The sequence below is a fragment of the Mytilus trossulus genome, chromosome 12 (assembly GCF_036588685.1).
Source record: "Mytilus trossulus isolate FHL-02 chromosome 12, PNRI_Mtr1.1.1.hap1, whole genome shotgun sequence".
NCBI lineage: Eukaryota > Metazoa > Mollusca > Bivalvia > Mytilida > Mytilidae > Mytilus > Mytilus trossulus.
Genome location: NC_086384.1, coordinates 44,432,127 through 44,454,878, shown reverse-complemented (window position 1 = coordinate 44,454,878; position 22,752 = coordinate 44,432,127). Strand labels below are relative to the sequence as shown.

Genomic DNA, 22,752 nt, shown 5'->3' with positions numbered 1-22,752 from the left:
TAGAATATTTACACTATACAATCGCAACAAGTGTAAGGTATACGACAAAACTTACAAATAAACACAAACAAAATAGGTCAATGAACGGTCTGTGTAAGTGACAAGGTACAAGATAAATGTCTCATTTCAATGGTCGACCTATATGTCAACTACACATTTAAAATTGTTAAAATATTCAATTTTGACGCATGTTAACAAATCAACTAAATACGTACACTCATTTTCTCAGACCGTTTTTGGTATTTTCACACTGAACAAGGAGGATGTGTAATTATTTACATTAAATCATGGAAAACTCTATATCTATAACATTCCTAAATGTGTGTTCATCTCGCTAAAAATGTCCAGTTTAATCAAACATTTCCTCTATATCAAATATTGTCAAAACATGCTCAATTACATTCCTCATTAAAAAGGTCCGATTATTTCTTTCTCTCTGGTGACTCTGATTAATGACCTTGTAGAACACTTATTTCACCCAAGCAAGATGTTATACTTACTCATGTTACCACAGCAGTTTCCTTCACAATACCCATCTGATGTCCGAATCCACACATGTGTCTTGTTCTACAATTAGTAATTTACATACATCTAGTTCATGTAAGTTGGGTTCTATATTGAATAATGATATAATCGTATCGTGCTTCCTTATTATAGTTTCAATTAAAATAAACTCGTCATGGATACCAGTATTAAAGTGTGTAAGCAAGACGCGTGTTTCGTCTAACATAAACGTATAAAGAAATAGTAGTAAACCATTGCTCAAAAGTCATAAATCTCATTGATGACGCTCGAACAAAAAAAAAGCCAAAGAAAGAACGAAGTTGAATAGCATTGAGAACTGAAGTTATTAAAGTTTGTTCATTATTATGACCATATCAATGACAATTCATGTTAACCCAGTGTTCGAAATAAACTCATTATAGATACCAAGGGTACCCATCTGATGTCCGAATCCACACATATGTCTTGTTCTACAATAAGTAATTTACATACATATAGTTCATGTAATTTGGGTTCTACATTGAATAATTATATAATCGTATCGTGCTTCCTTATTATAGTTTCAATTAGAATAAACTCGTCATGGATACCAGTATTAAAGTGTGTAAGCAAAACGCGTGTTTCGTCTTACATAAACGTATTAAGACAATAGTAGTAAACCATTGCTCAAAAGTCATAAATCTCATTGATGACGCTCGAACAAAAAAAAACCAAAGAAAGAACGAAGTTGAATAGCATTGAGAACAGAAATTACCAAAGTTTGTTCATTATTATGACCATATCAATGACAATTCATGTTAACCCAGTGTTCGAAATAAACTCATTATAGATACCAAGGGGATGAATGCCTGTTTTAGTGACCTTGAACACATTTAAGATTGCTTGAAAACTATTTGATAATTTGAACTCATCGGTAAAAAAGGGGTTTTAAATTCACTGTGGCAAAGTTGATCAGAAATAAATCTGGCTTACATTTCAGGTCCTTTTCGGTCATATATTTCAACTTTGTAATTTCCTGGTTTAGTTAAATCTAGAAAAGCCCCAAGGAAGCATGGAATTCATAAAGTGATTGTGTTTAAACATCTCGTAAATTCAAATCCAATCAATGTTTTATATCATCGATCAGTGCAGTTCATCAATTCTAGAAAGTTATTACAAAATCGGCTTTTGAGTATAGTTTTATATAGGATTAAACACATTTTTTCTAGAGGTTATTGATGTGTTAACCGGGGCGATTAACTCACAAACTGAATAAAAGTCATTTTTTCTAGAGGTTAATGATGTGTAAACCGGGGCGAATAACTCACAAACAGAATAAAAGTTTCGGACTTTTATGTTGAGTTTGTGAGTAAGAGCCCCGGTTTACACATTAATAACCTCTAGAAAAAATGTGTTTAATCGTTATAATTCTTCAGCCAAACATTAAAACATTTAATAAACATGTTTTTGTTGTTGACGGCAACTATATATTTACCATCAAAAACACAATGACAAGTCGTAACTAAGGAGTAGGACGCCATCTTGACTTTCTGAAAACCATAAATGTCCGATATATACAACGGAATCTTAAATGAAATAGCACCTACCTACCTCAAAAATTGCAATTGCAATTGTTTTAAAATCTCAATTTGCTGAAAATATCGGCATCAATGCAAGCTTGTGTATCGCGCATGAATAGATTTCAAAAGTAGTTTCGGAAACATGGTTTATCGAAGGGTAAACTTGGAGAAAAATTCTAATTGACCAATCCAATTCAAGAATTTATATATAGGCAAATCATGTAAGAATTATTAGTTAATAATGTTGATTTTGTTATATACATGACAGCAAAAGGTAAAAGTAGTAAACTGCTGTTCAACAGTGATAACTCAGTTAAGTAAACAAAAATCCGGGTCAAACACTGAAACAGGATGGAAACACACGAACTATGTTAGAGAAAGAACGGAGCAACAAAAAACGCTGAACTACAACAAAAGCAAACGCCAACACTAATTGAAACGGTATGTAGAAAACAATGACTTGGTACAGGACCTTATATGATTAATTGTTAGGTTGCACCTGTTTTATTGCAAGCTAAACATCACGCGTATATGGTAATGTTAAAACAACCGGAGGGAAAATGTGCAATAGAAAAAGAATACGGTCACGTTTGTAATTGTTGGATGACAGTCAGTACCTGCATTGAATATGACATATTATAAAACACTGCGCACTATGTTATGATAATATGAATAACTTTCTTCCATTGGTCTAGTAACTTAGAGAACTCTTAGATTTGTTCTTTGTGTTTATTCAAGGTAAAAGTTATAAATGCTATTTTTTGGACCTTTTGGATTATAGCTCTTCATCTTTTATATAAGCTTTGGATTTCAAATATTTTGGCCACGAGCATCACTGAAGAGACATATATTGTCGAAATGCGCATCTGGTGCAAGAAAATTGGTACCGTTAATTTTATTATAAACAAATACGATATAAATGCATTGGGTCCAAAGCGCTTTTTTTCTGAACGCTCAAAGACAAATAGTTGACAGACCAAGATGAATCAAATCGAAACATTTGATTAGCTAGATTTATATCTAAAAAGGGCCTAAAAATTAAGGGAGAGGATTTAGCAGTAGTAATCATTCTTTACTGTGCAACAGTCTGTATGATCCTGTCCCAAATAACAAGCCTGTACTCTAGATGTTGTTGATGGTTTTTGTCTACCATATTTGTTTTTCGTATATCATTTGATGCATAAATCAGGCCGTTTATTTTTATCATTTTGTCATGTCGAAGCCTTGTGTAGCTACCTGTAAGGTATGGGTTTTGTTCTTTGTTTATCTATATGTGCTTACATCTGCGACATTTATTGATATTTGGCTCCTGAACATTCACGTCTTCCTAATTCAGTGTGGGGGAACTGCAACCTTGAGAACATTGAATTATTCTACTGACAAATTACGTTGTTAAGAATAATTAACCAACTTGCTGCTTTATTCTCACATTTTACCGTATATTTTCCATAAAACAAAGTTATAAACAAAGCAGACTAAAACTTCTTGTAGCATTTCCACAGTCAAAGAAGAGGGACGAAAGATACCAAAGGGATAGTCAAACTCATAAATCTAAAACAAACTGACAACGCCATGGTTAAAAATGAAAACGACAAACAGAAAAACAATAGTACGCATGACACAACATAGAAAACTAAAGAATAAACAACACGAACCCCACCAAAAACTAGGGGTGATCTCAGGTGCGCCGGAAGGGTAAGCAGATCCTGCTCCACATGTGGCACCCGTCGTGTTGCTTATGTGATTATAAATCCGGTAAATAGTGTTATTCGGTAGGTCACATTCATGAAAGGGAAGGGGATTGTAGTTACGAGGTTTTAATCATTATAAAATTGCAATGAACATTCTATTTCTTTTATTTCTAGAGTTAGAAAGTTAAATTGATCTGCTATCTATCAAATTTAAAAAAAAACAGACATCTAGTCCACTTATGTCATTCAAATGTTTTTTTTTCGCAATTTATTCATACGCAATTGAAAACGCCAATAAAAAAGAAACATACCGAAGAACCTCAAGAACGGATAAAAAATTAACTAAAGCGAAGGAATACCACGACGTTTGTAATTGATGTGTTACATACCGTATAGCGGGTTATTTTCGCGGGTGTAAAATTTCGCGATTTTCATTGAATAAGGTATACGAAAAATTTTGGCGGTAATTATATTGGCGGATTCGACATTTTTAGCATTACCTTTGCATGTACACTTTTAAATTGGCGGAATTTATTTTGGCGATTTTGTTCTATCCGCGAAAATAAGCGAAAATTTACACCCCGCGAAAATAACCCACTATACGGTACCCTGAAACAGTACATAAACACATAATAAAGATGTTCGTTTGTTAAAACGTGCAAGTTTTGTTTTAACTAAAATTTCATCAAAGTAGAACTTTGTACTATCAGTGGTATGATATATATAGCCTTATTCAATCGTGTATTTGAAATCCATAACAGAAAACTCCATAAAACATGACAAAACCAGACGTTCGTCTATATTAAACCTTGTTCCTTCATTTCACCATAGCAATACACATTCACATTTTGGCTAAATTTTCATACAATAGTGCTTCATTTCATATGGTCAATCGAAGTTATATTTCTGTAAATTAAAAAAATGTATCAAAAATTTAAGAAAGATACTGAGAAATGTTCAATCAAATCGTTGGGTTGGTTTTTCCGTTTGAATGGTTTCACACTTGTTATGTTTTGGGGTCCTTGAGCCTAGACTGCGTGTTGAAAACCGTTCCTTGACCTATTATGGTTTATTTTCATAAATTGTGACTTGGATGGAGAGTTGTATCATCGGCACTCACGCCACATCTTCCAATATCGATACATACTGTATTACTTACTTTTTTATCAATGTTTGTAGCATTTACACTTATGAGTTGTTTTCCATCTACTATTTTTGTCTCTCCAGAAAACTGCAAGTCGTCTGTTAAATTAAGGCAACCATATTCCATGCCAGCAAAAGTCCAAGAGTCAAGACATATTTCTGATACAGTGGGTACGAATAAACAAGTAGGATGTCCTGTTCTGATTAATCCGAATATTGATACAAAGAATATTAACACTTCGCACATCTTACTCCCAATCCTAATTGTATTAAAGTAATATTATATCAATTCATAAAATTCTTCTATCTGTAAATAAAAGCATATTTTAATTGTTTTTAGGGGGGAGGGTAGGATAAATTCTTTTTAATTATCTAGAAGTCATTTTGAAATTCTTATTAACTGTGTAGATTTGACATTTATAGAAAATTGTAATAATAAACCATAAGAATTGTTTTAGGTAGCACAACATGTTCGCGCGGGGTAATCTTCTTTATTCATTAAATCCAGGAACATAGGTCAACACTTTAAATGAAAATAGCAAAACCATTACTTTATGAAAAAAAAACGCGTTTGTGATTATTATCATACAGTCATTATTTTTAAGGAATAGACTACTTCAGTCAATCATCCTTTATTTAATATATACTAGTATCGAAAAATATAATGTTTCTGGTTAGTTACTTTGTAAAAATTTGAAGGGAAATGTATATGATACAATGTACTTTGTACTAGTTCAGTAGTTATCGTTATGTCAAGTCTGTCATATTTGTTTTCGTAAATTGTTTTGTAATGAATTAGGCTATTCGTTTTTTTCAAATGAATTGTTACATGTTTTTCATGTACGGGCTTTTTATAACCGACCATAAGTTATTAGCTTTTCTCATAGTTGAAGGCTGTACGTTTGTCTATAACTGATAACATCTACTTCATTTGAACTACTTTGGTGGATAGTTGTCTCATTGGCAGACATACCACATATCTTTGTTTCTATACAGTACGTTTATGAAAACATCATTGAAAATATGCTCTTTAAAGAAAAACTAAATTAAAATATGCTCTTCATATTTGTAAATGATCTTGGAAAGTTATCAAAACTCTTTGAACTTGGTATCTATAGTTGTATATATTATGTAGTAATATGAATGAACTGTTTCAGTGCTATATAGTACGATGTGTTTACTATGTAATTTTGGTCTTCAGATATTTACGACCAATCTTATACTAGTAGCATGTCATGTTCAACTGATCGAGTGCTGCTATGCACATGTTTTGAACTCATATATTCTGGGTTGATTCCCCTTGCTTTATATTTTGTTTTCTATGTTTGAAGGATTTTTTCGTCGTTTTTCGTGTATCTATAATAGTATCAGTATCAGGTTTTTTTATACGTATGGTTTTCGGAAAACTTCTCGACATCCTTGTCTCCCTTCAAATGTTTATGATGGTATTCAATAATTGTTTTACGATGTTTTTAAAGACTCGGTTTACGTTCATACATATATAAAAATAGCCTACCTTGTATTTTTACTTCTTTAAATATTCATATGCATACTTTTATTATTGTTATCTGAATGGTATGCCTTATCTTCATGACAGTGTAAGGGTAAAGGTGTAACGTTCATATACATAAGCACTACAGTGTTATTAGGAATTTTAAATTTAAGATATGATCGATCGCAGCATCGTTCAACAAGTATTGACAGAGACGTTTTCACAACACGTTTGAAAAACTACAGTCTTAAAAAACTATATCTATTTCTCAGTTAGTCATAGCCGTGTATAATGGAATGGACCATTCTTTATCATTGACACTACAATGTATAATATTCATAAAAATTAGTGATGTTATAATGTCCCCGATTACTCTCACCTTGGCAAGGATCTTGTAGCATTTCTGTTGTTATTTGTAACAAAACATTCTCGTTGAGAATGAATATTGGCATTTGGATTCACGGTAAATCATATGTGTCAGCACTATATCAAGAAATAGTACAAGATTACTAAGGAATTGTGCGATTCAATGCAATTAAGTTCATTGATGACTACTGATTAACCAATCGACATTTGCATTATTTTTTATTCATCAATTTGAAACATTTGGCTTCCAAACAATGACCTAAACCAGTCTATTTATTTATCAATATCATGTGTCAAGCGTTTGCAAGTTTTTGCACGAAATTAAAACAAGGACCATAACTCGGATTGAAGGTCACAAGAGCCATATCAGTCATTACTCAATCAACCAAGGTCAATTACGCCTACACAACTAATGTGAAAATCATTTATATTCTAAAATGTAAAATCCAAAAAATTCTGAACACCGAGGAAATTTCAATCGGAAAGTCCCTAATCAAATGGCAAAATCAAATGACAAAACACATCAAACAAATGGACAACAACTGTCATATTCCTGACTTGGTAAAATGGAGAAAATATCGTAACAGCTATTGCATGGACACAACTGGGGTCACCACTCCGTTTGTGTTTTCGTCATGTTATCCTAAATCAAATACCAGATATCCGTCTTTAAACCAATTTAAAATGATCTTAAATCATTTTTAATCATTTTACAAGTAAACCAAAACAAATTAAATCGCAAACATATGCTACATATATTTTTATATTTACAACTCGTCAACCCAACAATGTTAGATCTGTAAGTTTGCTTTCGAAAACCTTGGCTCTGGGTGGTCGTGTGGTCTAGCGGGACGGCTGCAGTGCAGGCGATTTGCTGTCACGATATCACAGTAGCATGGGTTCGAATCCCGCCGAGGGAAGAACCAAAAATTTGCGAAAGCATATCTATTGCATTGTGTTGTGTTCCTCAGCAATTTTACACTTTGGCTGTTTTAATACAAGATTATCACCCTCTGATCATACGTAAATTTAAGCAATCTGTTATACCATTTGCACGTTTATCTTTATATATTCAAAAATTTGTTTTGCACAGCCATGTTAAAAACAATATGTAAATGCTTGTCAGGTATTTATTATTTATTAATTTGAAATTATTTAAATAACACTTGCTCGTCTAGGGTGTTGATGGAAAACAAATCACTTGAAGCCTAAAGGTCACGATAGCTTCTGATGATGAAACATGCTATAAATCAATTTTCGATATTAAAATCAATGATGGATGTTTTTCTCATCTCTAGATTTTACAAATACCAGTTTACTAAAAAAAAAGTATCAATGAAAAATCCAATTGTACAATTTATCAGTAATTTGTGCTTCTCTTCACATGATAAGAAAAAAAAGCACAGTGTATTTGTTGAAGCTTATCCCCATTTGTATCCCACAGTAACATTCTACAGTCCTGCAAATAGTTCTGATGGAATGTTTATATAAAACACTAAACTAGACCAATTAGGTGTCCTTATTTGTATTTTTATGACACAAATGACAGTGCTTAATGTTAAATTGAAGAATAACAATTTCTGAATAAAAAAACGAACTTGATAGTAATAGCAGATAAAACTGTATTATATGGTGAAAAAAGGTGTGTGTGATAACTTGTAAAAAAACTCTGTACAAATTATAATTGATACGAATTACAACTTGTACACATCAATCATATACATAATTTCATGCACACTGCTGATTGGTGAGGTAAAAACAAAAAATACTTTGAAATCCACAGTACTATGCAAATGCTTTCCTTAGTGATTTTGTGAATTAGATATGGATACTTATTAATTTCAAAATTATGTAACATTACAAATAATTTAAATTCATTGATACGTCCTAACAATACGTTATTAAACATTTGACATTGCTATTCTTTTAACAGATTTTCGTCATTTTATACATTATTTAATTTATCGTGGTATACGAGATGACTATTATTCATGTAGTTGTTTACAGATTTAATAGCTTTCTATTGATCATTATCATTCCTCTTATTAATTAAAAATGTAAGGTAACATTTTAAGCCACAACATGCGAATCATTAAAAAATATGAGTTTTTCAATGATATCGTAAAAATTGAAAGCATCTTTTCGAGACAACAAGTTTAACGTGTTTTTTTTAATTGCACGAGATCGTTCTTAGTTACTGGACATATATATTATAAATGATGAAAATGTTCGTCATATAAAAAACCCAATACATTTGCGATATATAATTTAATTTTAAATATAATGAGGTAGATATTGCTTTGTTTGACAGATTCTCTGCATAATTATTGTGTTATTTTCCTCCTACATGTAACCATCGTGTTGGTGTTGGTGTTGGCCTTATTTGAATCCAAGATGTCGGTATTGTTAACGGATTTTGTCCTGAAAAGTAAACGTTTTGTAATAAATCAACTCATCAGAGATACCATGATTGAAATTTTGTATTTACGCCAGACGAACGTTTCGTCTACAAAAAAAATATCAGTGACTCATCAACCAACAAAGGTATAAAGGACCAAATAAAGGACGAAGTTGGAGAGATTGTAAACCAAATGATTTCTTAAAGTTTTGACAAATACAGCCAATGTATTCTAAATTTTAGGAACAAAAGCCTAAGTATTTAAAAAATTACTTTTTTTATAAACAGCTGATTTATAACTTTGACCATTTCAATCACAGTTCAAGTCAACACGGAAGTTCTGCAGTGATAAAAGCATAAAATACTACCTTGGTTAACTATTGGTTTTTTTTCCAGTGAATACAATAGAGTACATGTGATATCTGTAAATTTAATTTAATTATTTTTTCAGTGGCTTTCATATGCGTTAAGTATAAATTTTACTCTTCAACTACTTTCGGGCATTTTGCTAAAAATGTGCATTTTAGAATTGAATGGTTCGTTTTGAAAATTTATTGGGGTTTAAAATCGTTGACAGAAGTACATTTTGTATGAAGCGCGGGAGCGCTTCGTTTTAAAAATGTGCACATGGCCTTTCATGAATACTATACGACATATACTCAGTTTTAATACAGCACTCAGTCTGTTAATATCGCGGATGGCAGTTAATAGACCCTGCGGTTTTTTTTTATGTTGGCTGTATTTTTATGTTCCCAAATATTCATTAAGAGTTATGCACTAGTGTGGTTCTTTAAATTGCCATTAATTTTTAAAGTAATGTGATATTCGATTTAACTGAAATATGGTGATTAAAATTATTTCTGTTAAGTTTAATCTGTTTTTGTACATGTTTTTAATTTGGTGAATAAAACATTAGATGTGGCAAGTAGTAATCTTTAAAAATAGTATTTCTTTGTTTTTGTGGGATACATAATTTAGATAGTTGGATATTCACATACAATATCCTTTGTAACGTTCATTTTGATTGGATAACGCGTCGCCGATATTCTTAATTTGCGACCATCAAATCACCAATTGATGCTGTTGGAGCTTACAGTACAATACAGTTATCGCTTCAATGTTATCTTACTTGAACACAGACCACATGTTGCTTTACAGTAATTCTTCAATGTAGTATCATTGCAAACAGCTGTGATTTTACAATTAACTAGATTACTATCAGAACATGGCGCTACAAAAGATAAAATAACGTTGCGAATATCCTAATTAAAACAAACAACGATGGTTCCGACAACAATATGACTTTAAGGATTGTAATTTGTCAAAATGTGATCGTTTAATTTTACCTGAAGAATATATTCATTTTTAATTTTGTATTAGTCTAGTCGACATGACAAGTCTGACTTGTATCAATATTACATGATAATATTTTTGATAAATCCAACAATGATGTATTTTCAGTAGTCGTCTCTCATTTGTTAATATATTTTTCTATATCACGAACCATCACGAGTTGGTTGACCGTTATGGAATAACCGTTTCACAAATGATATCGGATATGTTCCTTACGTCGTAACTACAATCTCCTTCCCTTTCCTGAATTTGACCTACCGAATTAGACTATTTCCCGGATTTGTAATCACATAAGCAACACGACGGGTGCCACATGTGGAGCAGGATCTGCTTACCCTGCCGGAGCACCTGAGATTACTCCTAGTTTTTGGTGGGGTTCGTGTTATTTATTCTTTAGTTTTCTATGTTTTGTCATGTGTACTATTGTATTTCTGTTTGTGTTTTTCATTTTTAGCCATGGCGTTGTCAGTTTGTTTTAGATTTATGAGTTTGACTGTCCCTTTGGTATCTTTCGTCCCTCTTATAATTTTCATAGGAATATATGCTTTTTGTTAATAATATATATTATATGTTTTGACTTACTACAAACTTTACATGTCAATGGACAGTATGTATTCAAAGCACCCACGCTACATATGGAAGGAGAACACTTGACACGTGGGTCATCCCTGCAGCTAGATAACTGTGTCTGGCTTGGTGTTACAGTAGTTGTAGGTGCTGCAGTTGTAGTTTTAACTGAAAGTGACCATAATAACATTATGCTCTCTTGTTTTATGACAATATCTCTGCTTGAATCTCTTTAGTTTAAACTTTCGCGATTCTACTTTTGATAGTGTTTATTAGGTGAAATCCTATGAAAGACACTCGACTTATAACATATAACAATAGACAAGCGATCTTGTTAGTTGCGCTAGAATCAGAACAGTTAAAAATTCTAAATAAAATACGGTGTTGAGGATAATTTCATAATACCTATAGTACTAGTATATAGTGTTAATGCTAAGACACTCATGTCTGAGTGTATAAAATCATAAGTCTTTCGTATAATTCAACTAACTAATATTAACAGTAAATTTAGAGAAAATGAACACATCCGACAGCAGTAGCATTCTATCTGTGTTCGAACAACTCTCATCAGAGTAGCCTTGATGATAATCAAGTTCGCAAGACTATAAACTAAAATATATTGAAATAAAAAGGAGCGTGATACTTAGTAAACATCCAAAGGAGTGGGTCCAGTAAGGGATAGTATATGCCTCAAATTTCAAGTTCATCCGACGAAAGATTTTTGAAACTTTTTAAACATTTAAATGTCTATTTCAATTAATTCAATTATTTTTTGTGAAATATTTTAACTGATTCACTCATAAAAGAGATCCGTTTCAAGCTTAAATATGAAAAATCTATCAAATATGTCAAAGACTGTCAGTTTTCATATTGGTTTTTATGTAAAAAAAATAAAGTGGCCGCATCCGTGTTCATCCCCGACCTTTATATATGTTATGTATTATCAATAAACACAACTTACATTTCAATATCAAGAATGAACACGAATACGGCCACTCTCATGTAAGACGGAAACCGTCTAAAATCTAACTAAAATGCTGCAATTGTGACGATTTCAGTAATTTAGCATGACTTAATGATGCAAAAACCCGTTAAATGTGCATTATAATGCCAAAAACAGTCCGTATCTATGAAGTAGAGGCATTATACCCTCCACAAAATAAGTGAATGTTTACATTTAAACAATTTTGTAAAACTGCTATATTTTGGAGCCGAAAAGGGGTCTTACTGAACCTACTCCTTTATTGCAGACATCATAAAAACATTTATAAAAGATACCAATATACATTTACCCTCTTGCATATACCTGTTTGACATCTTGAGCCTGTATATGCTGCATTACATGTACATGTAAATCCAGTCAAACTGTTATGACATATTCCACGTCCAGAACACGGATTTGTGTTACAATCTGTATTAAGAGTATAAAACGGTCATATTCAAAAACAATATTGATGAGGAAATAACATAAAGGATTTCCTTTTTTCCGCAGATGCTCAATTCGATGATAAATATCTCTTCACCAATGCTGGATACCAAATAATTTGAAAATCCAACGCTTATTAAAAATATGATGAACTTATAAAAAAAAGACAAATGATCTTTGAGTAATGAAGTTCCGGAATAATGGTCATTTTAAAGTTTTGCAATTCAACCTATGTATTGCATAATGAATTAAAACATACTAGTTATGAAGAATGAGAATAATTAAAAGAATCTTTATATTTCATATCGAGTGAATAAAGAAAAAAAATAACTCTGAGTTATTTTTTTCAATAAAGTAAATATATTTAACTGATAATAGTCTATTTGATTTAAACTGAATTAAAATTCAAAGTTTTTTTATACTCACGATTAATAACTGCAAAAAAATAAAGCATTGTATTAAAAAAAAGTGCTCATTTAAATAAAACATTATGATGAAGAGTAACACTGACCAAAAACGGAGAATCGTTGCATGTCACTTAAATGGAATATAAAAGAAGGCAATAGTAACAAATATAAATCCGGATACCGAGCTAAAACAGAGGGTTTACAGAATATAATGACAACTTTGCGCGATGTATCAGTAACATTATTGTTATAAATTTCTTTTTCAATAGACGAAAACATATCTGTGATTCTTATGTTTGAACTTTTGTAGAAAATCTCTCATATAATACGCACATAAAACCGTTTGTAAGTGAGCATGTAATTTCATATCTTACTAGGAGCCCTTAACCCTGACAATTCATTGACAGTAAACTACATTTATTTTAACAATTAATGTACCTGTTTGACACTGGGAACCTGTATAACCCTGAATGCATTTACATGTATATCCAGTATTACTATTCTGACATGCACCATGTCCATTACAGGGATTTGGGCTGCAGTCTGAGAATATATAAATAAATGGTGTATTACTGAAAAATTATTACACCAGGGTTTTCGATATCACAAACTAGTCAAAACATTTACTAAATTTTATCATCGGTATAAAGACATCATTCGTAAATATAGCATAACATGCAGACTTCTTATACGTTCAGGTATTTCACATCCAATTTTTTATGGAAATATTCTTTATAAAGCACAAAGGTGTCAGTATTCACCTCAGAAACTTACAAAACCTTTGAATAGACTTATTAAGAAGGGATTTATTACAATACTGTTGTCAAGTCATTAAAGATTGCATATTTTGGCGTTAATATTGAGTCACTGATAAGGTCTTTGCGTCTGAACTTAACACATTTATTCTAAAAACAGTTGTTGGCATGACACGGGTTATGTTCTTCTCATATATGTTATGATGGTATGATACTAAACCCCTAACGGGAAGGATTGTGCCTGATGTTCATATGATGAAATCATAATCTTTCAGTCAGTTTAATTGAAGCCTGGAGCTGGCATGTCAGTTAACTGCTAGTAGTCTGTTGTTATTTATGTATTATTGTCATTTTGTTTATTTTCCTGGTTATATCTTCTGACATCAGAATCGGACTTCTCTTGAACTGAATTTTAGTGTGCGTATTGTTATGCGTTTGCTTTTCTACATTGGTTAGAGGTATAGGAGAGGGTTGAGATCTCACAAACATGTTTAACCCCGCCGCATTTTTGCGCCTGTCCCAAGTCAGGAGCCTCTGGCCTTTGTTAGTATTGTATTATTTTAATTTTAGTTTCTTGTGTACAATTTGGAAATTAGTATGGCGTTCATTTTCACTGAACTAGTATATATTTGTTTAGGGGCCAGCTGAAGGACGCCTCCGGGTGCGGGACTTTTTGGCTACATTGAAGACCTGTTGGTGACCGTCTGCTGTTGTTTTTTTATTTGGTAGGGTTGTTGTCTCTTTGACGCATTCACCATTTCCATTCTCCATTTTATTAGTTCAAGATTTCTCAGCACTTGTAGTCATTTCTTGCGTTTCACTACGGATATTAACACTACATTTATGACAATATCTCTCATTGTATCTCTTTAGTTTAAATTTTTGCGATCTTACTTTTGGAAGTGTTGTTCAAGTGAAGACTTATGAAGAACACCAGATGTTTAACATATTACAACAGACGAGAGATCTCGTCACATATGACTCATTAGTGTCGCTAGAATGAAAGCAGTTGAAAGGTCAAAAGAATATTCGTATGTCATACCAGTGAGAGTTTTTTCTAGTTATGAATCCCGGTCGATTTATCAACCATTTTCTAATTACGGAAATGCCTGTAGCAAGTCAGAAATATGACAATTGATTTCAATTCAACTGATGCGTTTGAGCTTTTGATTTTGCCATCTGTTAAAGGAGTTCCTATTTTTATATTTATTTGGGGTTCATTACTACATTATAAGAAGAGTATAAACATATATGAATGACTTTCTTTACATGCAGATAAAATCATGTTTGTTTCGCCGTACAATTGTAAAATGCTATCAAAAAGGTTATTACTTACGATTGATCACTGTAATAAAATTGAAAATGCGTGTAATAAAAAACAGAGTTAAAAATTCGTTAAACCATGTAAAATGTTAAAATAAATGTACAAAACTATATGTTATACATAGCATTTATAAACGTTACATTCATCTAAAACAAGTATTTATGTGAAAAAAATCAAATATGAAAATAAGCTTATTATGTGAAAAAGAAAAACATACTAGTAACACAATTAGAAACATCGATTAGTTTCAACATTGTAATCTACCATCATGCATCTCTAACCATTATATCAGGTATCAAATAAACATGTCAAAAAAAAATTCACTCCAACAGACCTACATGTAACCATATCAAATCACTTACAATACTCACTCTACGTACATATAAAAATAAATAAAAAGATTTTTGAACAAATAATTTATATAGAACTACATGCAATTCTTGAACTTTACAGCTCTGAACATTTTAAAGTTTAAAGTATTTGAGCTGAGATAGAGGATTTTATAAAACGTGTCATTCAATCATCCATTAAAAGAAGAATGAGTCTCCAGTACACGGATGCCCCATCCGCATTATCATTTTCTTTGTTCAGTGGACCGTGAAAATGGAGTCAAACCTCTAAATTTGACATTGAAATTAGAAAGAGGATATCATAGGGAACATTTATAATAAGTTTTAAGTTGATTGGACTTCAACTTCATCAAAAACTACATCGACCAAAACTTTAACCTGAAGAGGGACAGACGGACAGACGAACGAACGAACAGACGCACAGACCAAAAAACATAATGCTCATAAATGGGGCATAAAAATGATTGCATTAAAATTGTCCTAACCCTTCTGACATCCTGATCCTATATAGCCTGTGTTACATGTACATGTATAACCAGTCAGACTGTTTTTGCAGACGCCATGGCCATGACAAGGGTCTGGTTGACAGTCTAAATTCAAATCGTAATTATTTGGATAAGACGTACTTTAATTTTTATTTCATTTTTCAAATGAAATATAAGGATCGATACTGATGCCCATTCACTATGTAGATTTGTTAAAAAAAAAATTAACTTCAACATAGACGATAAATATTTTGTGGAGTACATCCGACACTCTCATGTTCAATGTATGTTTTAAATTTATTTATGAGATTAAAACATCGTTGACTCACACCGCTAATGTATATTTCAAAGTTTTGTCCTTATAGATATAGCTGGTGCTTTCTGGGTTTTTTTCAGTGAAAAACATCTTCAAAGATACCAGACTTATGATTTATAACGCCATACTCTTCTTCATTACAAAAAATAATAAACACAATTTGGAGGCGAAATTCAATTACGAATATGAGAAGTATTGTTAGACACCAAAACAAAAAATAGTTGAAGAAACAGGATCTGTGTACCCTTGCGGGGCACTTGAAATCACCCCCAGTTTGTGGTGGGGTTGGTGTTGCTTAGTCTTTAGTTTTCTATGTTTGTATTGTGTCTTATTGTTTTAATGTTTGTCTTTTTCTTTTTTAGCCTTTGCGTTGTCAATTTATTTTTTTATCTATGAGTTTGAACGTCCATCTGGTATCTTTGTCCCTCTTATAAAGAACTTCCTCAAAATTCTTATATTATTAATCTGATAATGATATATTTTTTCAATGTCTAGATTAATATTAAAATATTTAAGAACTATGTCATACTTACGATTAATTGCTTCATAGAGAAATTAAATACAAAATATATGTTAAAAGTGCTAATATATATGCTACTGCTGTCATACCAGTGAGAGGCTTATCTAACTATAAAATCCACCATTTTCTTAATACAGAAATGGCTGTAGCAATTAATCAAGAATATGGCAGTTATTTTCTATTACATTGATGTTTCGAGCTTTTGATTTGCCATTTGATAAGGAACTTTTTGTTTTTGATTTGCCATTTGATAAGGAACTTTTTGTTTTTGATTTAATTAGAGGTTTTGTATTTTTGTTTTTCACCTTTTATATATAAGTTCTTATTTGTTAAAAGCGTTTCTACGTATGGGACTATATACTAAAAGACCTTTGTATGGCAGTTACAACAGACGATAACACAATAAGAGCAAAATAATGCATGTAGTATAACGTGAATATAATTTTCACACATGAAATGCAAAAACAAATACGCTTATAATATCAAACAAACGTTGCCAATATGGTGAACTATTGTGCGACTGTCAAATAGGTGATAGGTTTGGAGAGCTATATAAACCGATTTAATCAAATATTCACTACATAAATGACTGTACCAAGTCAGGAATATGACAGTTGTTGTCCATTAGTTTGATGTGATGTGTTCCAGTTTTTTTTATGGTGTCATTTGATTAGGACTTCCCATTTTGAGTTTTCCTCGGGTTAAGTACTTTCGTGATTTTACATTTTTATAGCAGTTTCAACATATGTGAACACAAATAGAGCAACTTCATGCAAGTCTTATAAAGTATATTTAATGTTCCCACATACAATTCCAAAATAAATACGCTTTCAAGCATAACTTAAACTTTAAATCATTGAAACAGTTATCAAAGGTACTTACCAGGATTATAATTTAGTACGCCAGACGCGCGTGTAATCAGTAAATTGCATCCTTCCCGAACGTAAAGAAGCATACATAATATTTACCTGTCTGACATCTTGAACCTGTGTACCCTGTATAACATGCACACGTGAAACCAGTTAGACTGTTTTTACAAACGCCATTTCTACCGCAAGTATGCCGACTACAGTCTACAATGAAATAAAATATATTGTATCTTTTGAAATAGGATGAAATCAAAATTTAAATTCAAATCAATATTATTATTGTTATTTACAATTAATGTTATTTGACCAAAAAAATCATCTCGTTGAAATATTGATATTCCATCGAACACTGTTGGTCAACTATAAAATTCACTTCTAAAACTTACATAAGCAAAACGATGGGTGCATGTATAGAACAAGATCTACTAATCCATTCGGAGCACGTGACATTATCTCTAATTTTTGGTTGGATTCGTGTTGCTCTTCTTGTTTTGAGTTTTCTATGTTGTGTTTTGTAAACTGTTATTTGTTCGTTTTTGCCATGGAGTTGACAAGTATTTTCAACTTATAACTTTGAATGTCCCTTTGGTATATTTTGCTCTCTTTTAAAAACGTCTGAAGGTTCGTGGATATTGATATTCACTTTTGTTGTTTGTGCATAATTAGAAAAATATATATAAATATATATTAGTAATAGGCTTCAATTAAAACTAATTCTTCCATCCATACCTATTTCTATGTTTCTATGTTTAACTTTAACGGACACAATTATGATATGTTAAATGTTGATGAAATGTTTATGGTACTAAAATAAAACCGCATTAGTTCTTCTGTCCTGTTTTGCCTCCTTGGTATTTTTGAAAGTATTTTGAGTCTCTTCATTATCAATGAGTTATTATATTGATGTATGGATTTAACATGTCATAACTAACGAATTCCTTTATAAAAAAGACATGCTTAATCTTTTTGGGAACTGTATCAAAGACCAAGATATGTTTTATTAAATATTTGCTGCGATCTATAAAGTATTGCATACTTTTTTATATCATGGTGCAGTCTAGTATTCCTTGACTAAGGAGTGTAATAGCGCTCTAGTGTTGATCTTTTTTTATATTATGGTGCAGTGTAGTATTCCTTGACTAAGGATTGTAATAGCGCTCTAGTGTTGACCTTTTTTATATCATGGTGCAGTGTAGTATTCCTTGACCAAGGATTGTAATAGCGCTCTAGTGTTGATCTTTTTTATATCATGGTGCAGTGTAGTATTCCGTGACTAAGGATTGTAATAGCGCTCTAGTGTTGATGTCTTTTATATCATGGTGCAGTGTAGTATTCCTTGACTAAGGATTGTAATAGCGCTCTAGTGTTGATCTTTTTTATATCATGGTGCAGTCTAGTATTCCTTGACTAAGGATTGTTATAGCGCTCTGGTGTTGATCTCTTTTATATCATGGTGCAGTGTAGTATTTCTTGACTAAGGATTGTAATAGCGCTCTAGTGTTGATCTTTTTAATATCATGGTGCAGTCTAGTATTCCTTGACTAAGGATTGTAATAGCGCTCTGGTGTTGATCTCTTTTATATCATGGTGCAGTGTAGTATTTCTTGACTAAGGATTGTAATAGTGCTCTAGTGTTGATCTTTTTTATATCATGGTGCAGTCTAGTATTCCTTGACTAAGGATTGTAATAGCGCTCTAGTGTTGATCTCTTTTATATCATGGTGCAGTCTAGAATTCCTTGACTCAGGATTGTAATAGCGCTCTAGTGTTGATCTTTTTTATATCATGGTGCAGTCTAGTATTCCTTGACTACGGATTGTAATAGCGCTCTAGTGTTGATCTCTTTTATATCATGGTGCAGTCTAATATTCGTTGACTAAGGATTGTAATAGCGCTCTAGTGTTGATCTCTTTTATATCATGGTGCATTCTAGTATCCTTTACTAAGGATTGTAATAGCGCTCTAGTGTTGATCTTTTTTATATCATGGTGTAGTCTAGAATTCCTTGACTAAGGATTGTAATAGCGCTCTAGTGTTGATCTCATTTATATCATGGTGCAGTCTATTATTCCTTGACTAAGGATTGTAATAGCGCTCTAGTGTTGATCTTTTTATATCATGGTGCAGTCTAGTATTCCTTGATTAAGGATTGTAATAGCGCTCTAGTGTTGATCATTTTTATATCATGATGCAGTCTAGAATTCCTTGACTAAGGATTGTAATAGCGCTCTAGTGTTGATCTTTTGTATATCATGGTGCATTCTAGTATCCTTTACTAAGGATTGTAATAGCGCTCTGGTGTTGATCTCTTTTATATCATGGTGCAGTGTAGTATTCCTTGACTAAGGATTGGAATAGCGCTCTTGTGTTGATTTTTTTTATATCATGGTGCAGTGTAGTATTCCTTGACTAAAGATTGGAATAGCGCTCTAGTGTTGATCTTTTTATATCATGGTGCAGTGTAGCATTCCTAGACTTAGGATTGTAATATTGCTCTAATGTTGATATTTTTATATCATGATGCATTCTAGTATTCCGTGACTAAGGATTGTAATAGCGCTCTAATGTTGATATTTTTATATCATGGTGCATTCGAGTATTCCTTGACTAAGGATTGTAATAGCGCTCTAGTGTGGATCTTTTTTATATCATGTTGCAGTGTAATATTCCGTGACTGAGGATTGTAATAGCGTTCTAGTGTTGATCTTTTTCATATCATGATGCATTCTAGTATTCCTTGACTAAGGATTGTAATAGCGCTCTAGTGTTGATCTTTTTAATAAAGAAGGTTTTGTGACAATTATTATAATGAAAACAAATCAGGAAAAAAAGCATTCGAACATTATTTGCCATTAACCTATGTCCTTTTCCGAATATTTGTATTTTGATGAACAAATGATTTAAATCAAACTTACGATTAGTAACTACAATAGAAATACACAAATGTAAGACATGAGACAAATTATATTACAATAGTTAAAAGAAAAGTCTATAAAATAAGAAAACGAATAGTACTCAAGAATGATTGATAGATGTTTGTTCAATGTCCAGTGGCAAATATTGAATGTTTTGTCATGTGTAAATAAGATTATAATAAAAACATGATCGTTATAGGCCTTATGATAAAAAAAACTGTACCACTTTTACTATTCAAAATGTCAATTAAGTGTAGAACCATGGAAACATATTTCAATTCAAAAAGCGTATATACATGTTAATAAGCTGAAATTATGTATCATACATGATAAAAAAAAACATCTTTAATCAAACAACAGAACGTACAACATTGCAACTTTTTAGACTTGAAAATTTAGTTTGGTCAAATAAATCAAATAAAAATGCGCTACAGTCGACATTTGCACATAAACAAAACATGAAACGAGTTGAAGGAGATACATCATCATCAGTCTAAAATTGATATAAACCGATTGAAAAACCATTTATATCTTGACTGATTGAATTTTTTAATAATGTTTCAAATTTTCTATATATACAGCTATCGAAAAAAAGATTGATTTTTTTTTTTTTAATCACTCTTTTACTTGCTTATGTATTTAATTTTAACTTGCTTGATAGTCATAACTATCTACCATCGAATCAAAATGGTGGAATAGAAAGCTAGTTGCAATACTACCTACCCGTTTGACATGCTGTACCAGTGTATCCTGAATAACATTTGCACGTGAATCCAGTATGGCTGTTTCTACAGTTTCCATGTTTACACGGATTAGGTAAACAATCTAAATTTGAAAATTAAAAGCACGTTATCAATATGATAAAACTTGTCAGTTACCAGTATAATGATTTACTACATTAGTTAACACAGTTCAAATGGTGCTAGTAGTTCTAACTAAGCTTTATTCATTTACTTAAGTCACAAAAATTTTGTATCAATTTAATTTTAATCAGAATTGGCACAATATGAAATATTCTTGTACATTATGCAGTTGTGGTTTATGTTTATTTATGCATTCGTCCGTTTTAAATAGATAAATCAACCACGCTATGAATGGATCATGTCTCGTTCCTTTTGGAGTTCATGCAAAGTCCTCATATTTTTGGTGTTGTTTTGATGGGTCTCTATCTGAACAATTTTATAATGATAATTAAAATTGAAGTAGACATATTACCGATTTTTTACTAACAATTAAAGCAACACGACGGGTTCCACATGTGGAAAATGAACTGCTGACCTGTCCGGAGCACCTGATATCACCCCCGGTTTTTGGTGGCATTGTGTCTTTATTTTACTATGCTGTGCTTTGTGTATTATTGTTTGTCTGTTTCTTTTTTTAAGCCATGATGTTATAAGTATATTTCTGATTAATGTGTTTGAATGTCCCTCTTGTATTTTTCTTTCCAGTTTTTGGTTGGGTAGCATTTGTGTTGTTTAGTCTTAAGTTTTGTATGTTGTGTCATGTGTACTATCATTTGTATGTTTGTCTTTTTCATTTTTAGCCATAGTGTTGTCAGTTTATTTTCGATTTATGAGTTTGACTGACCCTTTGGTATTTTTCGCCCCTCTTTGCCCCTCTTTTAGATAATAAATAGTCTTATTAATCCTATACTTACGATCAATGACTGTAATGATAATTAAAACGCATAGATATTAAAGGAATTTCAAACGAAGCAGAATACTAGAAAAAATAATATTAAAAAAAATGAACGCACATACGCAATATGTGCTGTGTCTATATGCTTGTTTGTGCTTCTTTGTTAAATTTTTGTTCGTTTTTACAATGATTAAACGACTATGACACAATATTGGCTGATGTACCACTCTTTATGACATGACTCTCATTATGTCCGTTTGTTTTGATCACAAATCGTTGTTTCGACTGACATACAAGTGAGAGGTTAAGCTTCCTATTAAACCAGGTTTAATTCACAATTTTTCTACATAAGAAAATAAGGTAATATTTCAGGAATGTGACAGTTATTATCAGTTCGTTTTTTGTGCTTGAGCTTTTAATTTTGCAATTTGATTAGAGACTTTCCGTTCAGAATTTTCCTCGTAGTTTAGTATTTTTGTGATTTTTCTTTTCCTACTAAAGTTTTTAAAACATTTTCATGGTGCCAAAACATATCTAACGCAAACAAACAGATGAAAATCATTGAACGAAATACAAATCGTAAAATCATTAAAATATTTCATGGTTCCCGAATATAAAGTAGGAGGCAAAATGTTGGTTACCTGTGTTACATGTTGGTCCTGTGAACCCTGCAT

At 31.8% G+C, this 22,752-nt stretch overlaps 2 long non-coding RNA genes across 2 annotated transcripts; both read right to left on the bottom strand.

Annotated features, from left to right (window-relative positions):
- Positions 1 to 9,004: 9,004 nt before the first annotated feature.
- On the bottom strand, positions 9,005 to 12,937 carry LOC134693663 (uncharacterized). Its single transcript, XR_010102430.1, has 5 exons — positions 12,926 to 12,937; positions 12,380 to 12,484; positions 11,089 to 11,241; positions 10,283 to 10,384; positions 9,005 to 9,176 (listed from the first exon to the last, which is right to left on the bottom strand). It is a non-coding gene; the product is annotated as an uncharacterized LOC134693663 (long non-coding RNA).
- A 2,864-nt stretch (positions 12,938 to 15,801) lies between these two features.
- LOC134692006 (uncharacterized) lies at positions 15,802 to 21,265 on the bottom strand. The gene is made up of 3 exons (XR_010102201.1): positions 21,164 to 21,265; positions 17,625 to 17,729; positions 15,802 to 15,925 (listed from the first exon to the last, which is right to left on the bottom strand). It is a non-coding gene; the product is annotated as an uncharacterized LOC134692006 (long non-coding RNA).
- Between the last annotated feature and the right edge of the window lie 1,487 nt (positions 21,266 to 22,752).